Below are 17,704 nucleotides of genomic sequence, written 5' to 3'. Positions count from 1 at the left end.
ACTCACCAGTCCAGCAATAGCACAATTAGTAAATTCAGGGTAGCACTGAATCGTACTATTAGGAAGAAGCCAAATGGTATCCCCACCCGGTGCTGTGTTAGCTGCTCTAATTACCCTCAGTACCAGTGGGCTAAGAATGAAGGGGAAACCAAAGCAGCCAGGGGTGTCACCCCTGCTCACTGTCCAGTGACTCCTGACTGTGACGCAAGAACAGAATTTGCCTCTGATGTTCTCACCATGAATCCTCTGTAACTATTTCGAAGAAGACCAAGGGGTGTTCTCCTGGCCAATATTTATCCTTCAGCCAACATCCCTAAAACAGGTTTATCTGCTCACTCACACATTGCTGTTTGTGGGATCTTGCTTTGTGCAAACTGGCTGCTGTATTTCCCACATTACAACAAGATTACAGTTCAAAAGTACTTCATTTGCTGAGACGTCCTAAGGATGTGAAATCTAAGTAGAAATTAAGTTTTTCTTTTCTTCAGTATGAGTCAATTAGATAACGTTGAGTTTGCGTTTCAAATACCTGTAAATTGTACTCGGAAGGAATATAAGGAATTTCACAGTTTTGAAATCTTGGGAAATATGTTACAGTCGGAGAAAGTTCTGAATACAAAGGGAGAAGGAAGTGTGAGCAGGTTTGTATATTTCAAGAGTGCATAGGAGTACCGACCATTGTCAAATGGGTAAAATAGACAAGAACATTTGCTGAGAGTAAGAGAACGGGGCTTGGAGTCAGGGATAGACAGTCAAGTAAAAATATTAAATTTAAGGAATAAATCAATGGGGGCTTGATTGGAATTCAGCTTCTGTGAAACAGCGAGAATCTCCAAATGGCATCGAGCACCAAATAGTTTCTGGCCCATCAGATTTGAGCAACACTTCCTCTTCTCAAAATCACTGGAAGCTTTTTTTAGTTTGTAACATACACAGAGGAAGCTGCACGCAGTGATAATCAGCAGCATCAAAACAGAGGGGTGGTGAGGAAAAATCACATTTTTTAAAAACTTAACACGCTGGCAGATGCACCTGATCATAAAAAAACACACAAGTGGCTGAGAAAATCTAACCCAATCTCTGCTCACACAGGAACCAAAGTCATTTGAATACAGCAAAGAAATATTTATACTTTGGGGGAAAAAGTGGGGGGTACTTGGTGTCGGAGCGGGTTAAACCGGGATGTCCCAATTAAGTCATCACGAACAGCACAGGTACATATCACACAGTCACAGGGACGACGAGCAAAGTTTCAATCCCTGTTCCCAGTCATTCCCAGATTTTTCAATTGCTGACCCAAATCTTGGGAGGCAACAAGGCCAAGGACATTCCCAGTTTCATAAAATTCTAACAGAGCAAACCAGTGCGTATGAAATGGAAGAGCAAAGAGGATTGAGTGGCCTGGGCTTCAGGGTTAGAGGCTGCAGCCGAAACTCTCTGCTCTGTGATCACAGTTGATATTCAGCCCTAATTGATGAGGAGTTTCTGCTCTATCCTGGCTCCCAAGTTCCTAAGTGGAATCTCCTCCAGCTCTACAACCCTCCGAAATCTCAGCACTCCTCTGATTCCAGCTTCTTGCACATCTCCATTTTTAATAGCTTCACCATTGGCGGCCGTTCCGTCAGCTGCCTGGGCCCTAAACTCTGGAATCCCCTCCCTAAACCTCTCCGCCTTTCTCTCCTCCTTTAAGACATTCCTTAAAACCCACCTCATTGACCAAGCTTTTGATCATCAGGCCTAATATCTTCTGAGTGGCTCAGTGTCAAATTTTGTTTGATAATCACTCCTGTGAAGTGCCTTGGGACCTTTTACTATCTTATAGGCACTATATAAATGCAATTTGTTGTTGTTGAAGTGAGTTTGGGGGAGTTTTTAACCCTGCCTGTAACAGACTACCATAAAGCACTGAATGGGTACAACATAGGAATGATTGCAAGATTCTGCCCCATATGGATGCCAGGCCAGCACACTGAATCACTGTGATCTGAAAGTTACCGTCCATTTATTTTAACGATCAAATGTTTGAAGGGCATGACTTGAATATGCGAATCTCAGCAACCAATTCTCCAATCTGCACTCCCATTGAACAAGACTCAGCAACAGGAGTTACCCACGGTTCAAAAAAAAAATGTACTCTTATAGCAGCATACTCATTCCGCAAAACCAGAAAAATGTCCATGTGGGAAATGGAAACACATTGTACTGATTCTAACTCTAGGTCCAAGGTACCTAGTGTGAACAGTGTAGAGGGAGCTTCACTCTGTATCTAACCCCCGTGCTGTATCTGTCCTGGGAGTGTTTGATGGGGGACAGTGTAGAGGGAGCTTTACTCTGTATCTAACCCCATGCTGTATCTGTCCTGGGAGTGTTTGATAGGGACAGTGTAGAGGGAGCTTTACTCTGTATCTAACCCCATGCTGTATCTGTCCTGGGAGTGTTTGATGGGGACAGTGTAGAGGGAGCTTTACTCTGTATCTAACCCCCGTGCTGTATCTGTCCTGGGAGTGTTTGATGGGGGACAGTGTAGAGGGAGCTTTACTCTGTATCTAACCCCATGCTGTATCTGTCCTGGGAGTGTTTGATAGGGACAGTGTAGAGGGAGCTTTACTCTGTATCTAACCCCGTGCTGTACCTGTTCTGGGAGTGTTTGATGGGGACAGTGTAGAGGGAGCTTTACTCTGTATCTAACCCATTTTTTTTTCTTTTTTTTTGATTTGAATTAAAGCTGTAGTATTTCTTGTTCAGATACGCAGACCGGGCGAAACAGATCAAATGTAACGCAGTCATTCATGAGGATCCTAACGCCAGGCTGATCCGGGAGCTGAAAGAGGAGGTGGCCAGACTCAAACAGCTTCTCTGTGCTCAGAGAATCGGCATCATGGACAGTAAGCGCCAGGGGACTGTTAATGGGGACAGCTTTATAGGGACTCCAACGGAGGGAGCTTTACTCTGTATCTAACCCCCGTGCTGTACCTGTCCTGGGAGTGTTTGATGGGGACAGTGTAGAGGGAGCTTTACTCTGTATCTAACCCCTGTGCTGTACCTGTCCTGGGAGTGTTTGACGGGACAGTAGATGCCTTAAATGGAAGATTGCAATTGTCAGCACCCACTTTGGGAAGAATAAAAGGAATTTACGTGAAAAATAACATTGAGTTAATGTTTAGCTTTAAGCCAAATACATTTAAATGTCACAATTTCAATCATCTTTTCAGAACTTATGCAGAGAACAGATTAAAGCCAAATGCAACAATCGCAAAAACAAATGTCTCTTAAGGTCAGCCCTGATGGCTGCTGGGTGTACCAAGAGACTGTACTCACCACCAACAGGTAAATCGCATCTTTCCCACAGCTTAATGTGGGAGCTCGGAATTCTCACTAAGTAAGTTTATCTTTGATTTCCTGCTTTCAGATTTTCAGGCAAGAACATGGACTAATAGCGGAAAAAGATTTTCATTTATATAGCTCCTTTCACAACCTCAGGATGTCCCAAAGTGCTTTACAGTTAATGAAGTACTCTTGAAGTGTCGTCACTGTTGTAATGTAGGAAATGCAGCAGCCAATTTACACACAGCAAGATCTCACAAACACCAATGTGATAATTACTAAGTCATCTGTTCTAGTGCTGTTGGTTTAAAGATAAATAGAGCTCTGCGGATGGCAAGGGTTCAGTAGCGAATGCACGGTGTGTAAAGCAACTTCTGCATTTCAACATTCACCACAACTGTTGTGAATATCCACCCCTCTCCTTTGTGAGGTACAACAGGACATTCTGAATCTGATCCCTGATGTGTACTTAGTTAACTGACTAAGGCTTGATTCATTGCTGGCATGCACATGTTAATGGCACTCCATGCCATTCCCAAGTGACTGCTCTTCACCTGTCAGCCGAGACAGTGACTCCCAGTGGGCTATTCAACTGTGATGGGCATCACAGCTTAGCCCACTCCTGCCTTTCTCAACATCCAGACGTGTATTTTCCAAGCAGAAGTCACTGGACAATTAGAAGGTGTGGGAACCCAACTGAGTCAGAAGTTCATGGGTTCAAGTCCCACTCCAGAGGCTTGAGCCCGGAATCAGACTGACACTCCCAGTGCAGTACTGAGGGAGTGCTGCACTGTCAGCGGTGCCGTCTTTCAGATGAGATGTTCAAACAAGGCTCCATCTTCCCTTTCAGGTTGAAGTGAATTATGGCATGGCTCTACTCAAGTTCTCCCCAATGTCTGGCCAATATTTATCCCTCAACCAACATCACTAAGAATAGATTATCTGGGTCATTTATTTCATTACTGTTTGTGGGAGCTTGCTGTGCACAAACTGACTGCAGCGTTTCCTGCAACAGTGACTACACTTCAAAAGTACTTCAGTGACTGCGAAACACTTTGGGGTGCCCTGAGGTTGTGAAAGGCACTATATAAATGCAAGTCTTTCTTTCCAAATTGGAAGATCAGCTTTAGCTCAGCGCTCCTCTGATTAGAAGTTAAAGAGAAGCACTTAAGTCACAAAATGAACAATTACCTCCTTTATGCTGCAAGGACTGATGATTTCGGTGTTCTGTCCCTCTCTACATTTCTCTCCTGTGTAATTCAGTCTCCCTGAAATCTCCAGTGGCTGTAAAAGAAATAATTAGCGGGTGTAATTGCAGAGCTGTGAGCGAAGAGGCTAACCGTTTCCTTTCTATGTCTTCTTCACAGACAAAATGCTTGTGGCTGGTGCTCAGCAAGGTCACAGGGAGTTTTTAAATTATGAAATTGCTCAGTGCCTTCCCTCTTCTTGAAATGCCACAAGAGCAGTCAAAGCTCTGACACACACCAAAGGAAGCCCAAGGATCCGTGATGTTGCAGTTAACACTTTGTGTGCCAAGGAGACACCCACCCCCCCCTCGCTCAAAAAACCCAGAAGATCCCGTCACTGCTTGATGTGTTTTGTTTGGGTGGAATGTCAGTCCCGCCCTGTGAGGGGAGAAGGTGGGGTTACTGTGCACTCTGATATACAGCCACATTCTGCCAATCACACCACTATGTACAAGGCAAGGGAGAATGAGGGGATTGGAACGTGGGCACGCTTACCAGACCAGAATTATCATGGTACAGCCGGACTGTGTCACAGCAATATCTTACTGCTTTTTAAGAATCTATTTTTAAATTGGACAGCATTTGCCAGGCAACCTCACTCTCATATTCACAGTGTCAACATGTTTTGACACAAGGAGGGGTTCAGCTACAGAACAAGTGCAGCAACACAGTGAAACAGTTCAGAGAGATTCCTGGCCTGCTCCTTTTGAAAAATAAAAGGTTTCATTTCCTGAGTTCTCCCAGTGAATAATAAATGAACAGACAGGTATGGGCCTGAGCTGCAGAGACCAGGAACATAAGAACAAAAGAAGCAGGAGCAGGCCATTCGGCCCCTCAAGCCTGCTCCGCCATTCAATAAGATCATGGCTGACCTGATTGTGGTCTTAACTTCACTTTCCTGCCTGTCCGCCCATAACCCCGAGCTCCCTTGTCAATCAAAAATCTGCCTTGAATATATTCAATGATCCAGCCTCCACTGCTCTTAAGAGAATTCCACAGATTAACAACCCTGAGAGAAGAAATTCCTCCTCATCGTCTTAAACGAGAGACCCTTTATTCTGAAACTGTGCCCCCTAGTTCTAGATTCCCCCACGAGGGGAAATATCCTCTCAGCATCTACCCTGTCAAACCCCCTCAGAATCTTATATGTTTCAATAAGATCACCTCTCATTCTTCTAATCTCCAATGGATATAGGCCCAACCTACTCAGCCTTTCCTCATAAGACAAACCTTTCATCCCAGGAATCAGTCGAGTGAACCTTCTCTGAACTGCTTCTAATGCAATTTTATCCTTTCTTAAGTAAGGAGACCAAACCTGTACACAGCACTTCAGATGTGGTTGAAATAGGGTCCTGTACAGCTGTAGCAACACATCCCTACCTTTATAGTTGATTCCCCTTGCAATAAACGCTAACATTCCATTTTCCTTCCTAATCACTTGCTGTACCTGCATACTGACTTTTTGTGATTCATGTACCAGGGCACCCAGATTCCTCTGCACCACAGAGTTCTACAATCTCTCTCCATTCAAATAATATACAGCTTTTCTATTCTTCCTGCCAAAGTGGACAAATTCACATTTTCCCACATTATACTTGTATCATTACCTTGCGTTGTTTCCTTGTCCTTTCTCTTTAACTTTCCCAATCTCCCCTCACGTGAACCCTCCCCTCGACTATTTAGTTTAAAGCCCTGTCTACTACCCCGTTATACGATTCGCGGTTCAGGCGAAGGCCGTCCCAATGATACAGCTCCCACTTTCCCCAGTACTGGTGCCAGTGCCCCAAGACTCGAAACCCATTTCTCCCACACCAATCTCTGAGTCACATATTCAACTCTCTGATCGTTTTTATCCTATGCCAATTTGCTCATGGACCAGGTAGTAATCCAGAGATTAATACCCTTATTTTAATTTTTATTTAGAGATACAGCACTGAAACAGGCCCTTCGGCCCACCGAGTCTGTGCCGACCAACAACCACCCATTTATACTAATCCTACATTAATCCCATATTCCTGACCACATCCCCACCATTCTCCTACCACCTACCTACACTAGGGGCAATTTACAATGGCCAATTTACCTATCAACCTGCAAGTCTTTGGCTGTGGGAGGAAACCGGAGCACCCGGCGAAAACCCACGCGGTCACAGGGAGAACTTGCAAACTCCGCACAGGCAGTACCCAGAATCGAACCCGGGTTGCTGGAGCTGTAAGGCTGCGGCGCTAACCACTGCGCCACTGTGTCGCTGTGCTTTGTGGTTCTGCTTTTAAATTTAGTCCCTAGCTGTTCATCTTCCCTCAGCAGAACCTCTTTCTTAGTCCTACCTATTCCGTTGGTACCCACGTGGACAAAGACAATTGGATCATTCCCTCCAGCCCCAAGAAGATATCCTTAACCCTGGAACGTCCTTGGGTTCAATTCCTGTTTCTGTGCTGCATTATCTGATCTCACTGGTACTGACGCTGTCACAGGGTTAGGGAAAGAAAAATCCGCATGAGTTCCTGCTACCTTGTAATCTTTTATAGCGACCGGAGTGTGCAGATGGAGCTCGGTTTAACATCTCAACCAAAAGATAACACCTCCGACAGTGCAACACCCCCTCAGTACTGACCCTCCGACAATGCAACACCCCCTCAGTACTGACCTTCCAACAGTGCAGCACTCCTTCAGTACTGACCCTCCAACAGTGCAGCACTCCTTCAGTACTGACCCTCCGACAATGCAACACCCCCTCAGTACTGACCCTCCAACAGTGCAGCACTCCTTCAGTACTGACCCTCCAACAGTGCAGCACTCCTTCAGTACTGACCCTCCGACAATGCAACACCCCCTCAGTACTGACCCTCCAACAGTGCAGCACTCCCTCAGTACTGACCCTCTGACAGTGCAGCACTCCCTCAGTACTGACACTACGACAGTGCAGCACTCCTTCAGTACTGACCCTCCAACAGTGCAGCACTCCTTCAGTACTGACCCTCCAACAGTGCAGCACTCCTTCAGTACTGACCCTCCGACAATGCAACACCCCCTCAGTACTGACCCTCCAACAGTGCAGCACTCCCTCAGTACTGACCTTCCGACAGTGCAGCACTCCCTCAGTACTGACACTCCGACAGTGCAGCGCTCCCTCAGTACTGACCCTCCGACTGTGCAGCGTTCCCTCAGTACTGACACTACGACAGTGCAGCATTCCCTCAGTACTGACACTCCGACAGTGCAGCGCTCCCTCAGTATTGACCCTCCGACTGTGCAACTCCCTCAGTACTGACTCTCTGACAGTGCAACTCCATCAGTATTACACTGGAGGTGTCAGCCTGGATTTTTGCTCAAGTCTGTGAAGTAAGGGCTTGAATCCATAAGCTTCTGACCCTGAGGCGAGTTCGTTGCTACCTGAACTACCTCCGCCTCTAAATATCAAAAGGCTAGTTGATCATAATCGTGAAAATCTGTCTTGCTACTCAGCAAAGCATGATGGGAATCGTGCCAAAAAAAACGAAATCTTCAATGAGGAAGAAAGAAAAAAGAAATTCCCTTGTATGTTGTATTGTAAAAGCACAACAATATAACCTTCCAACTCGGGAACTCCCTGGCTTAATAGCACAAGTAAAGATGATGGAATCCTTACAGATCGTCCCACTGTTCATTTTTTAACTTTTTTCGGGAGTTTCCAACATTCAAAATCAGCCTTTGACTGAGAAACTCACTACTTCCACCAACAACAGCTGCAGCTCGCATTTAAATAGTGCCTTTAACAGAGCAAAACATCTCAAGGCACATTACAGGAGCGTTATCAAACCAAGCTTGACACAGTGCCACATCGAGCGATATTGGAGCAGGTGACAAAAAGCTTAGGCAGATTTTTAGGAGCGTTCTAAAAAGGAGCAAGAGATTTCTGGAGGGAATTCCAGAGCTTAGAGCCTCAGGCAGCTGAAGGTGATTAAAAATAGGGATGCACAAGAGGCTGCGTTTAGAGAAGCACAGAGATCTCGGTGGGGTTGGAGGAGATCAGAGATAGGAAGGGGGTGAGACCATGGAGGGATTTGAAAACAAGGATGAGAATTTTAAAATCAAAGTATTGCTTAACTGGAAGCCAGTGTAGGTCAGCGAGCACACGGGTGATAGGCAAACAGGACTTGTTGCAAGTAAGAATTTGACCCAGATCACCTAGACTCTCTCCCACTGTCAACCCACTGAATGAATCAGTCCCGCCCAGTCCTTTACACAAAAACCTCTGCTGACATTCAGCAAAGATGCATTCTACATGGGCAGAGTTATTTACACTGCAATATAAGTGGAGTTGGAACATGAGAATGTTGGAAATAGGAGTAGGGGTAGACCATTCGGCCCATCAAGCTTGCTCCACCATTTAATAAGATTATGGCTGATTTTCTCTACCTCAACTCCACTTTCCCACCCTATTCCCATATTCCTTGATTCCCTCAGATTGTAGGTTTGCTGCCCATACAGTAGAGACTTTCCCAGCACACTACATTACACCTTCTCAGGACATCCTACTGGGTCTCAGTACTCCCATCCTGCTAACCCAGACCAGACACGCATGCTTGTCCCTTACTGGCAACTCCTGCTCTTGCATGCCCTGCAACTCCTAAACCCATTACTCCCACACCCCAACTTCCCTTATCCACTTCCAATATTGCGACCCACCACCCCTCTCCCAGCACTGGCACAACCAGAACCCCAACCTTCCACGACATCAACATTTTCAACCAATAGATTTTTCCTCTTCTTGCTCTTCCATTTACAACTTGAGTTCCCCCTCCTACTCTCTAGAAAGTTCTAAAACGCAGATCCACAGGTGCTAGCAAATCTTCAGCACCTCATCCAAGTCATAGAGTCATTTACGGCATAGAAAGAGGTCATTCGGCCCATCAAGTGCATGCTGGCTCTCCACAGAGCAATCCATTCAGTCCCACTCCTCCACTCGATTCCCGTAGCTCTGCAAATTTATTTCCTGCAAGTGCCCATCCAATTTCCTTTTGAAGTCATTGATTGTCTCCGCTTCCACCACCCTCGTGGGCAGTGAGTTCCAGGTCATTACCACTTGCTGTGTAAAAAGGTTCTTCCTCATACTCCTCCTGCATCACTTGCACAAAATCTTCAAACTGCGTCTCCTAGTCTTTGTACCATCAGCTAATGGGAACAGATTTTCTTTGTCTAATTTATCTAAACCTGTCATACTCTCATAATCTCTATTAAATCTTCCCTCTATCTCCTTTGCTCCAAGGAGAACAATCCCAGCTTTTCCAACCTAACCTTGTAACTAAAATCCTCCATCCCTGGAACCATTCTGGTAAATCTCCTCTGCACCCTCTCAAGGACCCTCACATCCTTCCTAAATTGTCGTGACCAGAACTGGATGCAATACTCTAGTTGTGGCCTAACCAGAGCTTTATAAAGGTTCAGCATAACTTCCCTGCTTTTGTACTCAATGCCTCTACTTATGAAGCACAAGATCCCATATGCTTTACTAACCACTCTCTCAATATGTCCTGCCACCTTCAAAGATCGATGCACCTGCACCCCCAGGTCCCTCTGTTCCTGCACACTCTTTAGAACTGTGCCATTAAGTCTATATTGCCTCTCCCTCTTCCTTCTGGGAAATTCATCACCTCACATTTGTCAGTATTAAATTCCATCTGCCACCTCTCTGCCCATTCTACTAGTCTATCTATGTCCTGTTGCAGGCAGTTCATATCATCCTCACTGTTTGCCACACCTCCAAGTTTGGTGCATCGTCAAATTTTGAAATTCGACTTTGTATTCCAAGATCCAAGTCATTTATATATAGCAAAAAAGGCAGTGGTCCCAGCACTGACCATCGGGGAACACCACAGTCTACCATCCTCCAGTCTGAAAAACAACCATTTGTTACAACTCACTGTTTTCTGTCTTTAAGTCAACTTTTTTATCCAATTGGACACTGACCCTCCTATGAGCTTCAATTTTGTGAACCAGTCTTTTCTGTGGTACCTTAGCAAACGCTTTCTTAAAATCCACATAAACAACATCCATCCATTCCCTTCATCAACCTTCTCTGTTACTTCATCAAAAAATCTATTAGTCAAGCATGATCTGCCTTTTACAAATCCATACTGGCTCTGCTTAATTCACTCAAACCTCTCCAAGTGCCTGTTGATTTTTTTCCCTGATTATTATTTCTAAAACCTTACCCACTACTAATGTTAAACTAACTGACCTGTCATTGCTAGGACTGTTCTTACATCCTTTCTTGAATAAGGGTGTCACATTTGCCACTCTCCAATCCTCTGGCACCTCCCCCATATCCAGGGAAGATTGGAAGATTATGGCAAGTTATCTCCATCCCCACTTCCTTTAGCAACCTGGGATGCAAGCCACCCAGACCAGGTGACTTATCTACCCTAAGCATAGCCAGTCTTTTTAGTACCTCCTCCTTCTCAATTTATACTCCAACCATTGCCTCTACTCTCTCGAGTTCTACTGATATTTTGTCCAATTCTATTTCCTTAGTGAACACTGGTAGAAAGAACTCATTAAGTATATTAGCCTGGCCCCGCGCCTCTAAACATACATCACCCTCTCTATCTCTAATAGGCCCACACTACCTCTTACTACCCATTACTATATACATGCTAGTAGATGATTTTTGGACTCCCTTTTATGTTAACTGCCATTCTATTCTCAAATTCTCAGTCCAATGACAGCGAGTGAAATCAAACAAATCACTGCCGAGCCCACATGTTCCTCGATCGTATACATTTCCTAGCAGCAGTAATCAGCAGCATGAAGCTCAACGAACACCACCTCAATTCTTCCATTAGACACTTTCAAGCCTTTGAACGCAACATCAAGTTCAACAATTTCAGATCACAATCATCGATCCCATTTGTGCGGATGGCCGCTGTTGGTGGTGACTCTGCTTTTCCCATTTCCACCTCCTTTAGACCCACCTTTTGTTTCTTTACTTGTCCCATTACCATCTCCTTTTGCCTTGCACCATTGTCCCTTTTGTCTTTTAATTTGTCCTGCCCTCCACTCTATCACAGACCTTCCCTTTTGTTCTTTCCCCTCTCCCCATTTCCCTGCCTCTTTACTTGCCTAAAACCTGTTACATCTCTAACTTTTTCCAGTTCTGATGAAAGGTCACTGACCTGAAATGTTAACTCTGTTTTTCTCTTTCCATAGATGCTGGCTGACCTGCTGAGTATTTCGAGCACATTTTGCTTGATCAGTGAGGCCTTTGTCTGATTTTTGCCTTCTTGAACCTCTATCACTGAGATTAATTGTACTGACTGCTGTGCTGTCAGAGGCTTTGTTCTTGAAATGAGATGGTAAACTGAGGTCTATTGAGGGTGGAAGAGCGAGGAGTAGAGAGCACTACGGCACTATTCGGAGAGCAGAGAGTTCTCCCAATATTATGGCCATATCCTTCACTCCCAATCACACCTCAAATATACTAGCCGTTCGTTCCTTCATCATCACTGGGTCACAATCCTCTCTACTCAACAGTACTGTGGGAACACCTTCACCATACAGACTGCAGTGGTTCAAGAAGACGGCTCACCACCATCTTCTTAAGAGGTAACTAAGGAAGGGCAATAAATGCTGGCCTTGCCACATCCCAAGAATGAATAAATAAAACTCCGCCAACATCCAAAATAAACAAAAGCAAAATACTGCGGATGCTGGAAATCTGAAATAAAAACAAGAAATGCTGGAATCACTCAGCAGGTCTGGCAGCATCTGTGGAAAGAGAAGCAGAGTTAACGTTTCGGGTCAGTGACCCTTCTTAGACCCGAAACGTTAACTCTGCTTCTCTTTCCACAGATGCTGCCAGACCTGCTGAGTGATTCCAGCATTTCTTGTTTTTATCCAAAATAAACAGATTGATTAGTCAGTCTTTCATCTCATGGCTGTCTCTGGGATGTAGTGGATGCAGAATGGCTCCTACACGTGCCTAGAGAATAGTGACCACAATCCAAAATCCTCCATCCAATCAGCAGGACCGGTCATATACCTGTCCAGGTGCACCTTATTCCTCATTGGTGCGTTTGGTACCTTTCACAACCTCAGAACATCCCAAAGTGCTTTACAGCAAATGAAATACTATTGAAGTGTCGTCACTGTTGTAATGTAGGAAATGCAGCAGCCAATTTGTGCACAGCAAGCTCCCACAAACATCAATGTGATAATGACCAGATAATCTGTTTTTATGACGTTGATTGGTCAGGACATCGGGGACAACTCCCCTGCTCTTCTTCAGAATGGTACCATGGGATCTTTTATGTCCACCTGAGAGGGCAGACAGAGCCTTGGCTTAATATTTCATCTGAAAGACAGCACCTACGACAGTGCCGCACTCCCTCAGTACCGCACTGGGAGAGTCAGTCTCTGGAGTGGGACTTGAACCCGTGACCTTCTCACTCAGAGGTGAGAGTGACACTGAGCCACAGCTGGCACCTGACATTGTAAACATTGAGAATTCAGAGCACCAACAGCCAAAACACACTGTATAGGAAAGAGTTTCACGCTGAAGCGCCTCCGATAACATGGGCCCAACAGTATCCAGTCAGTGGCGAAGCCCTGTGACTGTCACTCGGGCAATGGTACATTATAGTGAAAGAAAGGACATCTCACTCCTCCAGCGGTTTGCTAATTTGCTGGTTGCACTCAAATAATGACGTTTTTTTTAATGCATTCTCAGGATGTTGACATTCCAGGCAAGGCCAGTGATTATTGTCCATCCCAGGCTGCCTGAGAAACTGGTGCTTCTTGAACCACTGCAGGCTGCTCGTCATTTTTTTGCAGTGGATTTCATGCAACTGAATGACTTGCTCAGCCACTGCAGAAGGAAGTTAAGACTGGAGTCACTTATAGGCCAGACCGGGTCAGGACAACAGGTTTCCTTCCCTAAATGTAGGCGCCTTCCTCAAAGACATTAGTGAACAAGTTCTTACGACAAACTAACAGCTTCAGTCACTTTTGCCGATCCCAGTCCTTTATTTAATTTTTTGCTCAGTTACCTCAGTAGGATTTGGACACACATCCTTTTGACTATTAATATCCAGCACTACACCACTAGACTCACATTGGCAAATGCAGCTATATCTCTGTTCTGTGGAATTTCTTGCGTGACTTCCTGAGTCACAAAGAGTGATTTGAAGGATTGTGCAAAAGGCTCTCAGAAGCAGTACGTGGTATAGTACACAGCCACTTAGAGTAGGGAAATCCCAGGTCCCATTCTGTTTGTGCTGAGTTGGCCTTTCCAGAGATTCTGTGACTCCCATCACCCTGGGTGGGATAGGGAGACAAAATCGGACAGGATTCGGGCTGCCAGTCAAAGCCAGTGACCCCTTCTGGAAATTCTGTAATGACAGGAAGGGGTTCATCGGCGATTCTCCCATTGTCAAATGGCATAGACAGGGATGTCTCAAATGGTCTTCTGGACAAGTTACCAGAACATGTGAAGCCCCTTTGGATTTGCATTCAAGCAGCGTCAGAAACGCAGGGAGGGAAAAGAGTTTGTGGATCGAAATCAGAGCAAGGAAGAGATTACAAGGACAGCAGAAAGAGGGAGAAAGAAACACAATGGAGGAAGAGAAAAAGAAAGAGAAAACAACAACTTGTAAGGCACAAGACAGAGTAAAAACACAACAGCACAGAAAGAGGGAGAGAGAGACAGAAGGAGAGCGTGAGAGAGAAAGGGAGGGAGACAGAGAGTGAGAGAGGGAGAGGGAGGGAGACAGAGAGGGAGGGAGAGAGAGAGAGGGAGGGAGAGAGAGAGAGGGAGGGAGAGGGAGAGGGAGGGAGGGAGAGGGAGAGAGCGGAGGGAGACAGAGAGAGAGAGAGGGGAGGGAGACAGAGAGAGGAAGAGAGACAGAGAGAAAGGGGGAGAGAGACAGAGAGAGAGAGGGAGGGAGAGAGGGAGGGAGGGAGAGAGAGAGAGAGGAAGAGAGACAGAGAGAGAGGGGAGGGAGAGAGAGGAAGGGAGGGAGAGAGAAAGAGAGAAAGGGAGGGAGAGAGACAGAGAGAGAGGGGCGGGAGACAGAGAGAGAGGGGGATGGAGACAGACAGAGAGAGGGAGGGAGACAGACAGAGAGAGGGGGGGAGACAGAGAGAAGGGGACGGAGACAGAGAGAGAGGGAGGGAGACACAGAGAGGGGGGAGGGAGACAGAAGAGAGAGGGGAGGGAGACAGAAGAGAGAGGGGAGGGAGACAGAAGCGAGACCGAGGGAAACAGAGAGAGAGAGAGAGCGAGGTAGACAGAGAAAGTGGGGGAGGGAGATAAAGGGGGGGGAGGGAGACAGAGAGAGAGGGGGAGGGAGACAGAGAGAAAGGGGGAGGGAGACAGAGAGAGAGAGGGAGGGAGACAGAGAGAGAGAGAGGGAGGGAGACAGAGAGAGAGGGAGAGAGACAGAGAGAGAGAGGGAGGGAGACAGAGAGAGAGGGGGACGGAGACAGAGAGAGAGGGGAGGGAGACAGAGAGAGAGGGGGAGGGAGACAGACAGAGAGAGGGAGGGAGACAGAGAGAGAGAGGGAGGGAGACAGAGAGAGGGGGACGGAGACAGAGAGAGAGGGAGGGAGACAGAGAGAGAGGGGTGGGAGACAGAGAGAAAGGGGAGGGAGACAGAGAGAAAGGGGAGGGAGACAGTGAGAGAGGGGGAGGAAGACAGAGAGAGAGAGGGAGGGAGACAGAGAGAGAGGGAGGGAGACAGAGAGAGGGGGGGAGGGAGACAGAGAGAGGGGGGGAGGGAGACAGAGAGAGGGGGGGAGGGAGACAGAGAGAGGGGGGAGGGAGACAGAGAGAGGGGGGAGGGAGACAGAGCGAGAGGGGGAGGGAGACAGAGAGAAAGGGGGAGGGAGACAGAGAGAAAGGGGAGGGAGACAGAGAGAAAGGGGTGGGAGACAGAGAGAAAGGGGTGGGAGACAGTGAGAGAGGGGGAGGGAGACAGAGAGGGGGAGGGAGACAGAGCGAGAGGGGGAGGGAGACAGAGCAAGAGGGGGAGGGAGACAGAGAGAGAGGTGGAGGGAGACAGAGAGAGAGGTGGAGGGAGACAGAGAGATAGGGGGTGGAGACAGAGAGGGAGGGAGGGAGACAGAGAAAGGGAGGCGGGGGAACAGAGGCAGAGAGGGAGAGGGAGACAGAGAGGGAGAGGGAGACAGAGCGAGAGGGAGAGGGAGACAGAGAGGGAGAGGGAGACAGAGAGGGAGAGGGAGACAGAGCGAGAGGGAGAGGGAGACAGAGCGAGAGGGAGAGGGAGACAGGGAGAAACAGAAAGACCGAGAGAAACAGAACAGAGACAGCCAACAAGAGAGGGAGACACAAAGAGAGAGATAAAGAGAGACAGCGAGAGAGACCAAATCACAACAGAGGCAGGAAACACTGTCACAGAAAGAGTGAGAACACATTGAGAGAGAGACAGAGAGAGAGAGAGGGAGAGCGAGAGAGAGAGATGCGGTCTGCATAATTTATTTTATTTAGAGATACAGCACTGAAACAGGCCCTTTGGCCCACCGAGTCTGTGCCGACCAACAACCACCCATTTATACTAACCCTGCAGTAATCCTATATTCCCTACCACCTACCTACACTAGGGGCAATTTGCAATAGCCAATTTACCCATCAACCTGCAAGTCTTTGGCTGTGGGAGGAAACTGGAGCACCCGGCGAAAACACACGCGGTCACAGGGAGAACTTGCAGACTCCGCACAGGTAGTACCCAGAACGGAACCCGGGTCCCTGGAGCTGTGAGACTGCAGTGCTAACCACTGCGCCACTGTGCCACCCGAATGTACCTCCTCCCACTACACACAACCCATCCACTGACCTTAAAGGGCCACCACCCCCCTCCCCAACCAATGTGATCACTAATGAGGCAGGGTTACTGCCCCATCTCATCCCAAAACCTGAATAATGCCCAGCAAACACCAAACAACCTGCCTCAACCCATGCATCACCTTCAACATTCACTCCCTCCACCACCAACGCACAGTGGCAGCAGTATGTACCATCTACAAGATGAACTGCAGCAAAGCACCAAGGCTCAGCAGGACCTTCTAAACTCACGACCCCTTACACCTAGAAGGACAAGGACAGCAGACGCATGGGAACATCACCACCTGCAAGTTCCCCTCCAAGTCACACACCATCCTGACTTGGAAATATATCGCCGTTCCTTCACTGTCATTGGGTCAAAATCCTGGAACTCCCTTCCTAACAGCACTGTGGAGGGTACCCGCACCACATGGACTGCTGCAGGTCACAACGACGGCTCACTACCACGTTCTTGAGGGCAATTGGGGATGGGCAATAAATGCTGGCCTTGCCAGTGACGCCCACATCCCATGAACAAATAAAAAAATTTGGATGTCACTCCCAGTGCAAGAACTGAGAAAAATCCTGGATGCATCAATGTAGGCTTCCCAGAGATATATTGACTGTGCTCCTTTGAAAATTCAAGAAAAGCTGAAGAGGTGGACCCTTCCACACATCAACATGTACCTGCAGCAGGTATGATATTATTTTGCAGTGTTTCACAGAGTTATATCATGCTTTTGTCTGTAGAATGTTCTAAACAGCAATTTTGCTAACAGCTAGTTGATGGGACAAATAAATGCAAATCTGTTGTTTCTGCATTACATTGAAGTAAGCACTACAAGAGGGGTAGAATAAAGTATCAGTTATGTTACTGGACTAGTGACCCAGAGAATGTGAGTTCAATTCCCAGCCTAGCAGTCTGAAAATTTGCAAAATATCCGGAATAATGAGCTGAATTGTAATAAAAGCCCAACTCATTCCCTAATGTCCTTTCGGGAAGGAAACATGGTCCTTATCTGGTCTGGACTGATATGTGACTCCAGTGCCACACTGAGATGGTTACCTGCCTTCCGGAGTGGTCTAGCAAGCCCCTCGGTTAGTTTAATACCTTCTCAGGTGAAGTAGGAGAGCTCAAGAACGCAAGAAATAGGTGCAGGAGCAGACCATATGGCCCATCGAGCCTGCTCCGCCATTCAATATGATCATGGCTGATCTTAGGCTTCAATTCCACTTTCCCGCCCGCTCTCCATATCCATGGCTTCCCTGCGAGACCAAAAATCTATTGCAGCCTTAAATATACTCAACAGTGGAG

At 46.8% G+C, this 17,704-nt stretch overlaps 1 protein-coding gene across 7 annotated transcripts in view; it reads right to left on the bottom strand.

Moving 5' to 3' along the window:
• tfeb (transcription factor EB) overlaps positions 1–17,704 on the bottom strand; it is a 241,671-nt gene that overhangs the window by 78,585 nt on the left and 145,382 nt on the right. For 3 of the 7 annotated variants that reach the window (XM_068057538.1, XM_068057546.1, XM_068057540.1), the window contains exon 2: positions 4,516–4,608. The exons of 1 other annotated variant lie outside the window; for it this stretch is intronic. The gene's annotated coding sequence lies outside the window, so the exon portion shown is untranslated. Of the gene's footprint in view, positions 1–236; positions 258–3,318; positions 3,637–4,515; positions 4,800–17,704 lie in introns of those variants that run through there. 3 more of the 7 variants (XM_068057539.1, XM_068057543.1, XM_068057544.1) reach the window with 3 other exon arrangements.

The sequence above is a fragment of the Heterodontus francisci genome, chromosome 25, assembly GCF_036365525.1.
Source record: "Heterodontus francisci isolate sHetFra1 chromosome 25, sHetFra1.hap1, whole genome shotgun sequence".
Taxonomy (NCBI): Eukaryota; Metazoa; Chordata; class Chondrichthyes; order Heterodontiformes; family Heterodontidae; genus Heterodontus; species Heterodontus francisci.
This window is presented reverse-complemented; position numbering and strand designations above follow the sequence as displayed.